Genomic DNA, 13,471 nt, shown 5'->3' on the forward strand with positions numbered 1-13,471 from the left:
GAGTCTAGAAGGAGAGTTTACAGTCTAACCAGACACCTAGGTATTTGTAGTTGTCCACATACTCTAGGTCAGACCCGCCGAGAGTAGTGACTCTAGTCGGGTGGCCGGGTGCAAGCAGCGTTCGGTTGAAGAGCATGCATTTAGTTTTACATAAACATTATATATTAATGTAATCAAATTGTTTTGTAATTGTTTGTAGGCTACCTCTCATAACATGCTTTTAAAAGTTTTATTACCTCAGTAAACCAACCAACACTTGATGGCAGCAAAGCTGTACTGAGGGGAAAAACTTTAGTAAAGTACACTAGTAGAATACTTTGACATGGATACTGGCCAGCACTGATCATACAATAACACATCAGTCTGGGCAAGTTGAGCTCTAACTATGAACACTAACCAAGGTCAGCCCAATATGTTGCTGAATCTGAGTTAGGATAGTACAGGAATCCATAGGTGTGAAGCCACACTCTGTAAGGTGTGCATGTCTGTGACTTTAAATTTGTTATTCAATGTTTATGATAATATCCAGACAGTCCACATACCCCAGAAGCCATTTTAACCTCTCCATTTCCATCATACAATACTAGATTGTTGTTATTGTTATATAGAATATGCCACGTGTTGTTGGCCTCATGCTCTCCAGTGATGTTCTCTCATTAAAAACACTTCTCTCCAGCAGAGGGCAGCAAATGCCTGTCACTGATCCTAATCTGAACTGACATTTTCCTCCTATAAATAGGAATCGCCTCAAGGTTTTTTTTTTTTTTTTTGTGAGGACTTCTCAGCTCACCCTAACCTTGACTCTTTAATTCAAATTGCATTTAAAGATTTCTATTAAGATTCTTGCTTGCTTTGTGCGTAAATAGTGTTTGGTTGGTGGCTTCTATGATCTTTTAGCTCAAAATTCGAAAAGTATAGATTGCAAATGTTTGCCCTAAAATAGCCCCAATTCCTCCCTAATTTCACCCAGACTCACTGTTCATCATTATGGACTACACTCCCACATGTCTAAATAGCTTGTTAATTTTCCCTATCTGAGAGCAGTGACCTTATGTTCCCCCGGCCCTCCCTATAGTAAGCCCTTCCCATAAATATTATCGAACATATTCTGTACAAGATCAGTCAGTGTCAGCACCTTCGTCTGCACTGTTTGGTGATACTCAATGGTTTCCTGTGTCATTTTCACCTAGTGTATGGTGTAAACCTTGCAAGTATTTCACAATGGAAAATGTGTATTGTACTTAGATAAAATGTTGTCTTGCTGGCAAGTATAGGAGGGTGACAAGGCCAAACTGGTTTGTAAACACATAAGACTCCAACGTTTACCAAGAGCAGCAACATCCAATATGAATACACATTTAATAAAGGAACACCTGATCCCCAAAAAGTGAAACACATGGGATGTTAGTTACCTACTTATTCCAAGTTGTGCCTTTGAAATATACATGTGCTGTGTTGTTGGATTCCCTTTGCGTGTACCAGGGCTTTTTGAGTATGTGACAGTGACAGCACGCGTGGGGGATTAGATAAGTTTGCAAACACATAAAATCATTTAGTAATGGAACTGTTGTGCCCATGTACTCCCCCTTCTACCCACTGACGCTCACACAAAGTGACCTGAACGAGTGCGGCAGTGCTGAATATCTCATGTGTTCCTGGTGGGAGTGCCCTGGGAGTACGGGGAAAAGGGGAATCATTTTACAGTACGGATGAGTTTAGCTATAAATAGCAGAGTTCCAGAATATAGTTCAATTAAATATGAGCTTTGGATCCCATATGGATCTGTGAACCAAGAACTGAGTGAATTGAGAAACCCAAGGACAGTTCAGAGGACAGAGCACTAAAAAATGTGTTCAGCTGTTATTGGAAAGCGCTTGGGAGGAGGGAAGAGAGTGAAGAGTTGGATGCTGTCTCAAGCTCAGGGGGTAGCTGCTATGTAATGGGTGTACTGTCAAACAGAGTTATGTGTCATATGTCTCACATCCTTATTAAAGGAATAATCCACAAAAAAACTATTTTGGTATTTTTTAAATTAGTCCACTGTTGATACAGTCCCAAAAATGTTTTGCATGTCAGCAATACAGTTTTCAAGATATAGGACTTTCAAAAAGCAAATTGTAACTTGCCACATCATCATGATGATGCAAAACACATCATCATGATGATGTGGCATGTTAAAAAGATAATTTTAGAGTTCAGGAAGAATTTCCCAATATTTTCTCAATGCGCTACAGTATGGTAGCTATTGGGAAAGTATAGTCCAAAGGGAAAGGGCCAGATGCAGTTCTATCTTTGCACTGAGCCAAGAGTCAAATGTCAAGAGCCAACGTCAAAACTCTAATCCCTTTTTGCTGATACAACAAAGAAACTTATATTCCCAAAGATGTTCTTAAATATTTATATTTTATTTGATATATAACCCTTATACATGTTGTTTATACATTTCACATTATTGTCAATAAACATATTTTGAAAGCCAGACATAATCGCGTCTGTTACTTATTCATCATGGCTGACTTTGCACAACTTGTGTGACTCAAGACTCAAAAGCACTTAGTATTATTTTCTTACATAAGACGTTGTGTGGCGATACGAGCAAGCCAACTGATACAGTCTTACAAAGATCTATCTTTATAAATCATGAATATTCATATACTGTTTTACATTATTAACATATTGGGTGCAGTTAGCCTCCACATTAAATCAGATCATGAGTAATGAGATTTAAGATTATTATATTATTATATGACGTTACAGCTGAAAAAGCAATGCATTTTGGAAAGGAGGGAGAGAGAAAGGGGGGTTGGGGGATAATTAAAACGCAAATAAAACACTTATCAGCACTAAAAAGCTAATTAGCCATCCATTCAAAATGATTAAGCATCTCCGAGGGTATTAAGTGTTTAAAAATCAGGCTTCCATGGAGCATTTTACTAGTTAGTCATTATAATGATGAATAGGCTATTGAGCATTTTTTGTATTTGCACTAATCAAGTTATAGTGCATTCTTTCAAGTTGGTCCCAAGTGGTTGAGTAATCAATGGCCTTTTAGGCTTACTGACCTTCCATTGTGGGGAGACTGCATTGGTCCTACTGACCTTCCATTGTGGGGAGACTGCATTGGTCCTACTGACCTTCCATTGTGGGAAGACTGCATTGGTCCTACTGACCTTCCATTGTGGGGAGACTGCATTGGGCCTACTGACCTTCAATTGTGGGGAGACTGCATTTGTCCTACTGACCTTCCATTGTGGGGAAAGTGCCAATGTCCTAAGACCCATTGTTGCTCTCATTCATGCTCCTCTTATACTCTCTCACCTGCTTCCTCACTCTCATCACCTGCTAGATGATACAAACCGTCCCACACTCTAATCACATCCTTGACTTCCTCCAATGCTTTTAGATCGCTAATGCTAAAAACATCATGGAAGATCAGAGGGTTTCCAAACATGCGTGTTAGCGTATGCTACCTATGGATTTTACATTGGCTTCACTAGTTAGCTAGCCACACACATATGTTAGCGCGTTAGCTTGACCTCTGTTTCTCTTAAATCTTGGCAGTAGTCCAGGAGAGCTCTGGGGGGATCCACACACCCCCTACAGAGTTGATCAGATCAGAGAATATCCCCTTGAGCGGATGAGACGAGACACATTGCCTATACAGGGGTCAATTCCAACACCGTATTATCTGTGGTGCACAAAGTCCTATTGCGCTCATTGATTTACTATAGGGCCAAGTAAAGGTCTCACACAGTGACAGTATAATGTTTGTTTACTGTTAGCCATGTCAAGAGGCATTTGCACCGGCATTAATGTTGATCTTTATTGCAGTTAAAGGGTGCTCTGACATGAAAGAGACATGTTAACCTCCACTCCTGTCAGCCATTGATGCATAGCTCTTCATATTATGATAATGAATGGTAATTCGTTTTTGTGGTTAATACTGCATGAATGGTGTGCTTTTTATTTCATGTGTGTGTAAAATATTACTGTTCTCAGATTTTTTATTAATAGATTTTAGATGTGTATTAAAATGTGTCCATTGTTTAGCTGGAATGGAATGTTCATGTCCTGTGATATGTGGTTGTCTCACCAAGCTATCTTAAGATGAATGCACTAACTGTAAGTCACTCTGGATAAGAGCATCTGCTAAATTACTAAAATGTCAAATGTAAATGTTTTACATACAGATCTCATATTACTGTAATGAATTATCATATATACAGTGGGGGAAAAAAGTATTTAGTCAGCCACCAATTGTGCAAGTTCTCCCACTTAAAAAGATGAGAGAGGCCTGTAATTTTCATCATAGGTACACGTCAACTATGACAGACAAATTGAGGAACAAAATTCCAGAAAATCACATTGTAGGATTTTTTATGAATTTATTTGCAAATTATGGTGGAAAATAAGTATTTGGTCACCTACAAACAAGCAAGATTTCTGGCTCTCACAGACCTGTAACTTCTTCTTTAAGAGGCTCCTCTGTCCTCCACTCGTTACCTGTATTAATGGCACCTGTTTGAACTTGTTATCAGTATAAAAGACACCTGTCCACAACCTCAAACAGTCACACTCCAAACTCCACTATGGCCATGACCAAAGAGCTGTCAAAGGACACCAGAAATTTTTTTGTAGACCTGCACCAGGCTGGGAAGACTGAATCTGCAATAGGTAAGCAGCTAGGTTTGAATAAATCAACTGTGGGAGCAATTATTAGGAAATGGAAGACATACAAGACCACTGATAATCTCCCTCGATCTGGGGCTCCACGCAAGATCTCACCCCGTGGGGTCAAAATGATCACAAGAACGGTGAGCCAGAACCACACGGGGGGACCTAGTGAATGACCTGCAGAGAGCTGGGACCAAAGTAACAAAGCCTACCATCAGTAACACACTACGCCGCCAGGGACTCAAATCCTGCAGTGCCAGACGTGTCCCCCTGCTTAAGCCAGTACATGTCCAGGCCCGTCTGAAGTTTGCTAGAGTGCATTTGGATGATCCAGGATTTGGAGAATGTCATATGGTCAGATGAAACCAAATTAGAACTTTTTGGTAAAAACTCAACTCGTCGTTTTTGGAGGACAAAGAATGCTGAGTTGCATCCAAAGAACACCATACCTACTGTGAAGCATGGGGGTGGAAACATCATGCTTTGGGGCTGTTTTTCTGCAAAGGGACCAGGACGACTGATCCGTGTAAAGGAAAGAATGAATGGGGCCATGTATTGTGAGATTTTGAGTGAAAACCTCCTTCCATCAGCAAGGGCTTTGAAGATGAAACGTGGCTGGGTCTTTCAGCATGACAATGATCCCAAACACACCGCCCGGGCAACGAAGGAGTGGCTTCGTAAGAACCATTTCAAGGTCCTGGAGTGGCCTAGCCAGTCTCCAGATCTCAACCCCATAGAAAATCTTTGGAGGGAGTTGAAAGTCTGGGTTGCCCAGCGACAGCCCCAAAACATCACTGCTCTAGAGGAGATCTGCATGGAGGAATGGGCCAAAATACCAGCAACAGTGTGTGAAAACCTTGTGAAGACTTACAGAAATCGTTTGACCTGTGTCATTGCCAACAAAGGGTATATAACAAAGTATTGAGAAACTTTTGTTATTGACCAAATACTTATTTTCCACCATAATTTGCAAATAAATTCATTAAAAATCCTACAATGTGATTTTCTGGAATTTTTTTCCACATTTTGTCTGTCATAGTTGACGTGTACCTATGATGAAAATTACAGGCCTCGCTCATCTTTTTAAGTGGGAGAACTTGCACAATTGGTGGCTGACTAAATACTTTTTTCCCCCACTGTATATATATAACAATAATTTAAATATTGATGTCACAAATGTATAAAGATATCCCACCTGAAGCCTGAGTTGAACTGCAGTAGATACAAATGTAATGCACATTTTCAAATACATTTCAATGTTTCTTTACCCCCACATATTTCAAATGCTACCAATTACATTTAGCCAAATGTGAAAGTTTCAGTTATGGAATAGCATCACAAAGTCAGAATTCATTCAGCCCTCTGTTGGCCTACAGAATACTGGAGATGCCTGGCTAAGTTTAATTTAACTGCACAGCCTGCACGTTAACAGCTACGTGACCAATCCCCATATGTGTTCATATAGCCTCCACTCCATGTCCCCTTCACAGTTCAACTCCCCCACAAATCATTGACTCAATAATTCATAAAGGGATAGCATGTAAATGATGAGCAATGTAAGTCACCCTGGATGAATCCTTGTATAGTTAGATGAATAATGTAGAGGAGCGGAGGCCTGCCCTTCCCCTGACCCAGCTAGCTCTCCAAATCTCAGCGCTAACTGAAATTATTCAGTGTGTTCTCTCTCTGTCGGCACAGCCGAGTGCCTGGCAGATTCATGAAGAGCGCCAAGGTCTACTACTTCTCTCCATCTCCCCATTACTGCGCTATGGCACTTTGTTGGAAAGTAATAGCTGCCTGGCTGGAAAATGTAGTGCTGACAGTACTCTGTGAAAAGGGGGGACGAGAGCGATGTATACTGTCGTGTTGTTGTTCTTCTTCTTTTGTGGTGTTCAGCCTGACTCTGACAGGGTACTCTGCTCTTTGCTTCCCCCACTAATCTTCACTAAAGATGGAAAAGGCTATCAGAGGTGGGACGTTTTAGCTATATACAGATGTAGGACCTTAATTTGATCACTTTTTTGTTGCTGAGAATTTTCGTTCAATGCAGGAAATGCAAACTTGTAGTGTATTTGAGTTTTAAAAAGGCTGATTTTCCATAAAATGTATCAACCCCTACAAAAATGTCCATAAATTATAATCCACATAATAATTCACATGTCCTGTTGCTGTAGGATTATTTCTCTATGGTTTTGCAGCTGACTATGTTCCACAGTCCATACTAGATCAATAGCTCCCAGAAAGTGACAGAGAGCGAATTGGAAGTGAAAAGTATTGGTCCGGGCCTTGTAAAACAATCCGGTCTACACAGTAGTACGCTATCCATTGCACCACAGATGCTGTTAATTTAGCAGTGTGGTGACATCATAAGAACTTGCTGGGAAAGATTAGTATGTCAACTGTTATGGTTCACACACACGCGCACACACACACACACACACACACACACACACACACACACACATTATATTCTCTCATGGGTCACGTTCAGCTGGCTACTTCACTTCAGCATTTTCTCTCTCATCCTAAGCGCCTGTTTTACTGTGTTAAATCAGACTGTCCAGACCAGTCACTGTGGTCTAATGCAGTTTGACTGATAAGCCCATGAAATTACACTGAACAACCACAGACCACGTGTAACCACGCCAGCCCAGGACCTCCACATCAGACTTCTTCACCAGCGGGATCGTCTGAGACCAGCCACCTGGACAGCTGATGAAATACTGGGTTTGCACAACCAAAGAATTTCTGCACAAACTGTCAGAAACCGTCTCAGGGAAGCTCATCTGCATGCTCGTCGTCCTCACCAGGGTCTTTACCTGACTGCAGTTCGGCGTCGTAAGAGACTTCAGTGGGCAAATGCTCACTTTCGATGACCACTGACATGCTGGAGAAGTGTGCTCTTCACGGATGAATCTCGGTTTCAACTGTACTGGGCAGATGACAGACGTCGTGTTGGCGAACAGTTTGCTGATGTCAACGTTGTGAACAGAGTGCCCCATGGTGGCGGTGGGGTTATGGTATAGGCAGGCAAAAGCTATGGACAACGAACACAATTGCATTTTATCGATGGCAATTTGAATGCACAGAAATACCGTGACGAGATCCTGAGGCCCATTGTCGTGCCATTCATCCACCGCCATCCCCTCATGTTTCAGCATAATGCACGGCTCCATGTCGCAAGGATCTGTACACAATTCCTGGAAGCTGAAAATGTCCCAGTTCTTTGATGGCCTGCATACTCACCTGACATGTCACCCATTGAGCATGTTTGAGATGCTCTGGATCGACATGTACGACAGTGTGTTCCAGTTCCTGCTAATATCCAGCAACTTTGCACAGCCATTGAAGAGGAGTGGGACAACATTCCACAGGCCACAATCAACAGCCTGATCAACTCTATGCGAAGGAGATGTGTGGCACTGCATGAGGCAAATGGGGGTCACACCAGATACTAGCTGATTTTCTGATCCTTTTTTTAAGGGATTTGTTACCAACAGATGCATATCTGTATTTCCAGTCATGTGAAATCCATAGAACAGGGCCTAATTAATTAATTTCAATTGACTGATTTCTTTTATGAACTGTAACTCAGTAAAATCTTTGAAATTGTTGCATGTTGCGTTTATATTTTTGTTCAGTGTAGCTTACCTTATCATTTTATATGGGAGGTGGAATATTGCCCAGCGATATGATTGATGGCTCGGATGTTATCTGCCCCAATTTCAATATTGAAGTATTATTTCATCATTAGACGGCTCAGCTCTGTTTGCTCAATTTAATTGTTTTTACTCAGCTCTGTTTGCACAATTTAATTGTTTTTACTTATTACTCCATTATTACCATGATTATTAAAGGACACTTAATCCACATGCGCTATTCAAATAAAGTAACCTATGTGTCACGCCTACTCTCGCTCCTCCCCTCCGGCGTTCGACTACAGGGATGTAGCTCAGTTGGTAGAGCATGGCGTTTGCAACGCCAGGGTTGTGGGTTCGATTCTCACGGGGGGCCAGTATGAATTTTTTTTATAATAATGTATGCACTCACTAACTGTAAGTCGCTCTGGATAAGAGCGTCTGCTAAATGACTAAAATGTAAATGTAAAAATGTCGCTGGTTTACTAACCACCGGTCCTGGTAACCATCATTATGCGCACCTGGCATCAATCATTACATGCACCTGTGCTTCATCATGAGGCACACCTGGACTCCATTACCTCCCCTTTATCTGGCACTCCCTTAGGTTCATTCCCCAGGCAGTATTGTTTCTGTGTTTCATGTCAGACGCTACTCCTATGTTGTATCGTTCCATGTTCTTTGTTATATTAAATGTACCACTTGCACCTGCTTCTCGACTCCCAGCGTCTACGTTACACTATGATTAGAACTGAAGAAGTGCCAGAATGCAAACGCAACCCCAGAGGCAGCATTTATTAAAGGGGAAATACATTCGATGACAGACAGCATCTGATTCCATCACCATTACTTCAACGCCTTTCAAAAGCACTCTGCTCATCCCCTATTGGCTTGGCATTGATCAGGACAAGACATCGGTTACCATGACTATTAGCTCAGCCGAGAGACTGCAAGACGATTATCCGGGACGAAGAGACAAGTGCCCTGTCCATTTACCTGGCATACATTATCAGGACGGGTCCAGGCACAGGCTGCATTTGCAGGTCCATTAGCAGACCATCCTCAGTCCTATGTCTGTATATGGGCCCCCGAGGGACAGCCTCTCTCCCTGGGTGTTCTGGAAGAGCCTTCCCCGGCACTTTGCCTAAGGGGAAAGATTGAGCCGCTTGGCCCCTCTTATGAGTCATTTCATGTGCTGGCTAATATCGATTGATCGGCTTCTAGATGCGGTTCACGGGCGTTAAGTGGTCTTCTGACTCCATGGTCATTTGCATGGAAATGATTATATTTGAGGTGGGCTTGGTCCTGCTTGGTCCATTTGTAATGAATGCCCTGTTTAGTGGTGAATCAGATGAGAGGATTCAGAAGTTGGAGAATTGGAGAGTTGTTACATGCACAGGTGCATTATTCATGCTTTTCTAAATCCTGTCAGTTCACTGGAGATAACATTTCAGCATGATGATCATATAGGAATATAATAACAACAGTGTGTGTGTGTGTGTGTCAGGGGTGAAAGTAATCTGGTGCGTTCTGGAGTAAAATAAATAGTAGGGTACGCTTTATCGGTTGAACATGAACCTATCACAATCATTAAAACAAAAATGGCAAAAAAAAAACTGTTACACTATTATTTACAGTATCATTAACGCATATAACCCGCATGAAAAATGTGTGAATTAACTTGAAAATGTGTGGAATACGCTCAAAATGTGGTGTGGTTCGACAATAAGTGACTTTTTGCGATGGCAGAGATGAGTGGATGAGACTGAGAACTACGCGGACAGTGGATGCATCAGTTCAGGTTACAAGTGTAGGCCTGATGAATGTCAATCACTGAATGTCCTTCATTACACTTCTTGGTGTTCTGTTACAGATGTCTCTTCCCATTCTTCAAATGGCGAGTGCACGGTGCACTGTATGGATGCGGGAATTAGTGGACAAACGTGCGCAGGTAGCCAGGCTTACAGGAGCCTTTTGAAGTGATTGTTTGACAATCAGATGAAATAGTCATGACTGGTTGTGTTTATGCCATATTAAAAAGTTATATTTGAAAAGTTAAACGACAAATATTTACTATTAGGCCCACTGAGATCGAACTAAATTAATAGGGATTCTATATGTACAGTATATGTTTAGGCCCCCAATTATGTGCATGTGCAAGCTCGTGCACACATAGTAGGAAGTGTGTGTGTGCGCATGTTTGTGCGCATGGGTGTGTATGTGAAGTAGGTCCTCTTAAAATGTGGCCTCTTTTTTTAAGCTTCACTTGGCTTTTCTAAATCCATTCAGTTCACTGGAGAGAACATTTCCGCATGAAGGGGGGAGTGTACTAATTTAGAAATAGAGGAACAGTGTGTGTGTGTGTGTGTAGTAGATCTTCTTAAATTGTGGCCTCTTTTTAAGCATCTCTGCTAATTCTCCATTGAGCTCATTGTGGATGCACCATAATGCATGGCTATAGGCCACATCAACCCAAAAGGACTGTCCACCCTGAGCTGTTGGTAACGGAAGTGACAGGTGATTGTGACAGGGTTGTTCCACCTCAAAGAAAGGTGATTTCGACTCCCACCATCTCAGATTGTTCTGAGATCATTTCTGTAGTTAGTAACAGATACGATTAGCATTCCTGAAACATTATTTTGTTGAAATATATTTGATTTTGCACCCAAATTGGACATTTTAATGTATTTAAAGAATTCAGATAATATTCAATAAATATAGTATCCAACATCCGATTTGGACCAAACTTTCTTCAAAAGACACCCACAGAACCCCCACACCTCATGCCAATCCCACCTCAACAACTAGTATACAGTATCAGTTCTCTATGTTTGACAAGTAGTATGAAGCTGTGGCTTGGAGTATTGCATCTCCATACTATGTCATGTATTCCCTGTTCAGAGAAATTAGTAATTGGGAACACGGACTGGGAACACGCACCACTGGCTTGGTGTGAGGAGCAGGAACAGGCCGGGCCGGACTGGGAACACGCACCACTGGCTTGGTGCGAGGAGCAGGAACAGACTGGGCCGGACTGGCGACGCGCACCACAGGCTTGGTGCGAGGAGCAGGAACAGGCCGGGCCGGACTGGGAACACGCACCACTGGCTTGGTGCGAGGGGCAGGAACAGGCCGGGCCGGACTGGGAACACGCACCACTGGCTTGGGGCGAGGGGCAGGAACAGGCCTAGCCGGACTGGGAACACGCACCACTGGCTTGGTGCGAGGGGCAGGAACAGGCCGGGCCGGACTGGGAACACGCACCACTGGCTTGGTGCGGGGAGCAGGTACGGGGCGTACCGGACTGGGAACCGGCACTGGAGGTCTATGACTGTCTCCGTCCTTTACACTCCGCGCCCCGTCCTCCTCCAGTTAGGACTCCTCCTTGAGCCCCCACGAGTGCAGTGGTTGGGGCTCCTCTCTGTCGCTCCCCGACCACCCTTTTAGCCCCCCCCAAAATGTTATTGGGGCTGTCTCTCCTTCTCCACCCTGATCCCTTTCAGGGCCTCCATCTGCCTTGCCAGATCCTCTCTTATCTCCCGCCAAGTCCATACTCTCTGCTCCTCCACCTGTGTCCAGAGTGTCTGCTGCTCCTGGGCACGCTGCTTGGTCCTCGTTTGGGTGGGATCTTCTGTCACGTTCGTTTAATGACAGGTCAGACCAAGGCGCAGCGTGATATACGTACATGTTTATTTAACATGAATAAACAACCGACAAAACAACAACCGAAACGTGACGTCCAAGGTAGCACACACAACATACCTTACACGGAACAAGATCCCACAACTAGACAGTGCCAAAAGGCCTAAGTATGGTCCCCAATCAGAGACAACGAGCGACAGCTGCCTCTGATTGGGAACCACACTGGCCAACATAGAAATACACATACTAGAATACCACACATAGAAAAAGCACAACAAGGAATATACACACCCTGACTCAACATATAAGAGTCCCCTGAGTCAGGGCGTGACACTGTAATCAGTTACGTTTCCAGCAAAAATGTTGTAATCAGGTTACAGATACTTTTGAAAAACTAGATGATTACTTCTTGGATTGCTTTTAAATTCAGAAAGGATGTTTGGGAAAAAATTGATAATGATACCTTCTGTTTTCTCAATAACATTCAATTCAGCATTGAAAAAAGGCGCAAGTGTATGTTTGTTCCAACTGAGTGAGTCTGATCACAAGTCATAGACCACTATAATGACACATCAAATGTGTTTGATGGATCCTTTTTGTCTTCTTCTAATGCCTCTTAGTGGGAAAAAGCAACTGAAAGTAATCAGATGAAATTATTTAGTTGTGGCGTAATCCAAATGTTACGTTAATGATTACAGTTTTGGACAGGTCACTAGTAACTGTAATGGATTACATTTAGAAAGTAACCTACCCAACCCTGATGATGCGGTGTGTATCAATATAAACAAACTTGTAGCCATGTCGTTAGCGACATTCAGCAGCCCCTTACTGCCAATTTCACAAGTTAAGGACCAGACATTTGAAATAGATTTGGAATATGTATTGAGGAAATGGAATGGAGGGGATTCAGGAGGAGAATGAAAATAGATGATATGAGCCAAGGGCTATAGATGAAGGATCCAGGGGGTGCTCTGTAGTGTTTGGGCATTAGATGAGGGGTCCAGATTTGACTATGTACAGACTCAGTGAGCATAGCCTTGCTATTGAGAGAGGCCGCCGTAGGCAGACCTGGCTATCAAGAGAAGACAGGCTTTGTGCACACTGCCCACAAAATTAGGTGGAAACTGAGCTGCACTTCCTAACTTCCTGCTAAATATATGACCATATTAGAAACACATATTTCCCTCAGATTGCACAGACCCACAACAAATCTGAAAACAAATCCAATTTTGATAAACTCCCATACAGTGAGGGAAAAAAGTATTTGATCCCCTGCTGATTTTGTACGTTTGCCCACTGACAAATAAATGATTAGTCTATGATTTTAACGGTAGGTTTATTTGAACAGTGAGAGACAGAATAACAACAACAAAAATCAGAAAAACACATGTGTCACGCCCTGATCTAGAGAACTCTTGTTGGTTGGTCAGGGTGTGAGTTTCTGTTGAGATCTATGTTATTGTATTTCTATGTTGTAGATCTAGTTTGTTATTTCTATGTTTGGCCGGGTGGGATTC

Source organism: Coregonus clupeaformis, chromosome 1 (genome assembly GCF_020615455.1).
Source record: "Coregonus clupeaformis isolate EN_2021a chromosome 1, ASM2061545v1, whole genome shotgun sequence".
NCBI lineage: Eukaryota > Metazoa > Chordata > Actinopteri > Salmoniformes > Salmonidae > Coregonus > Coregonus clupeaformis.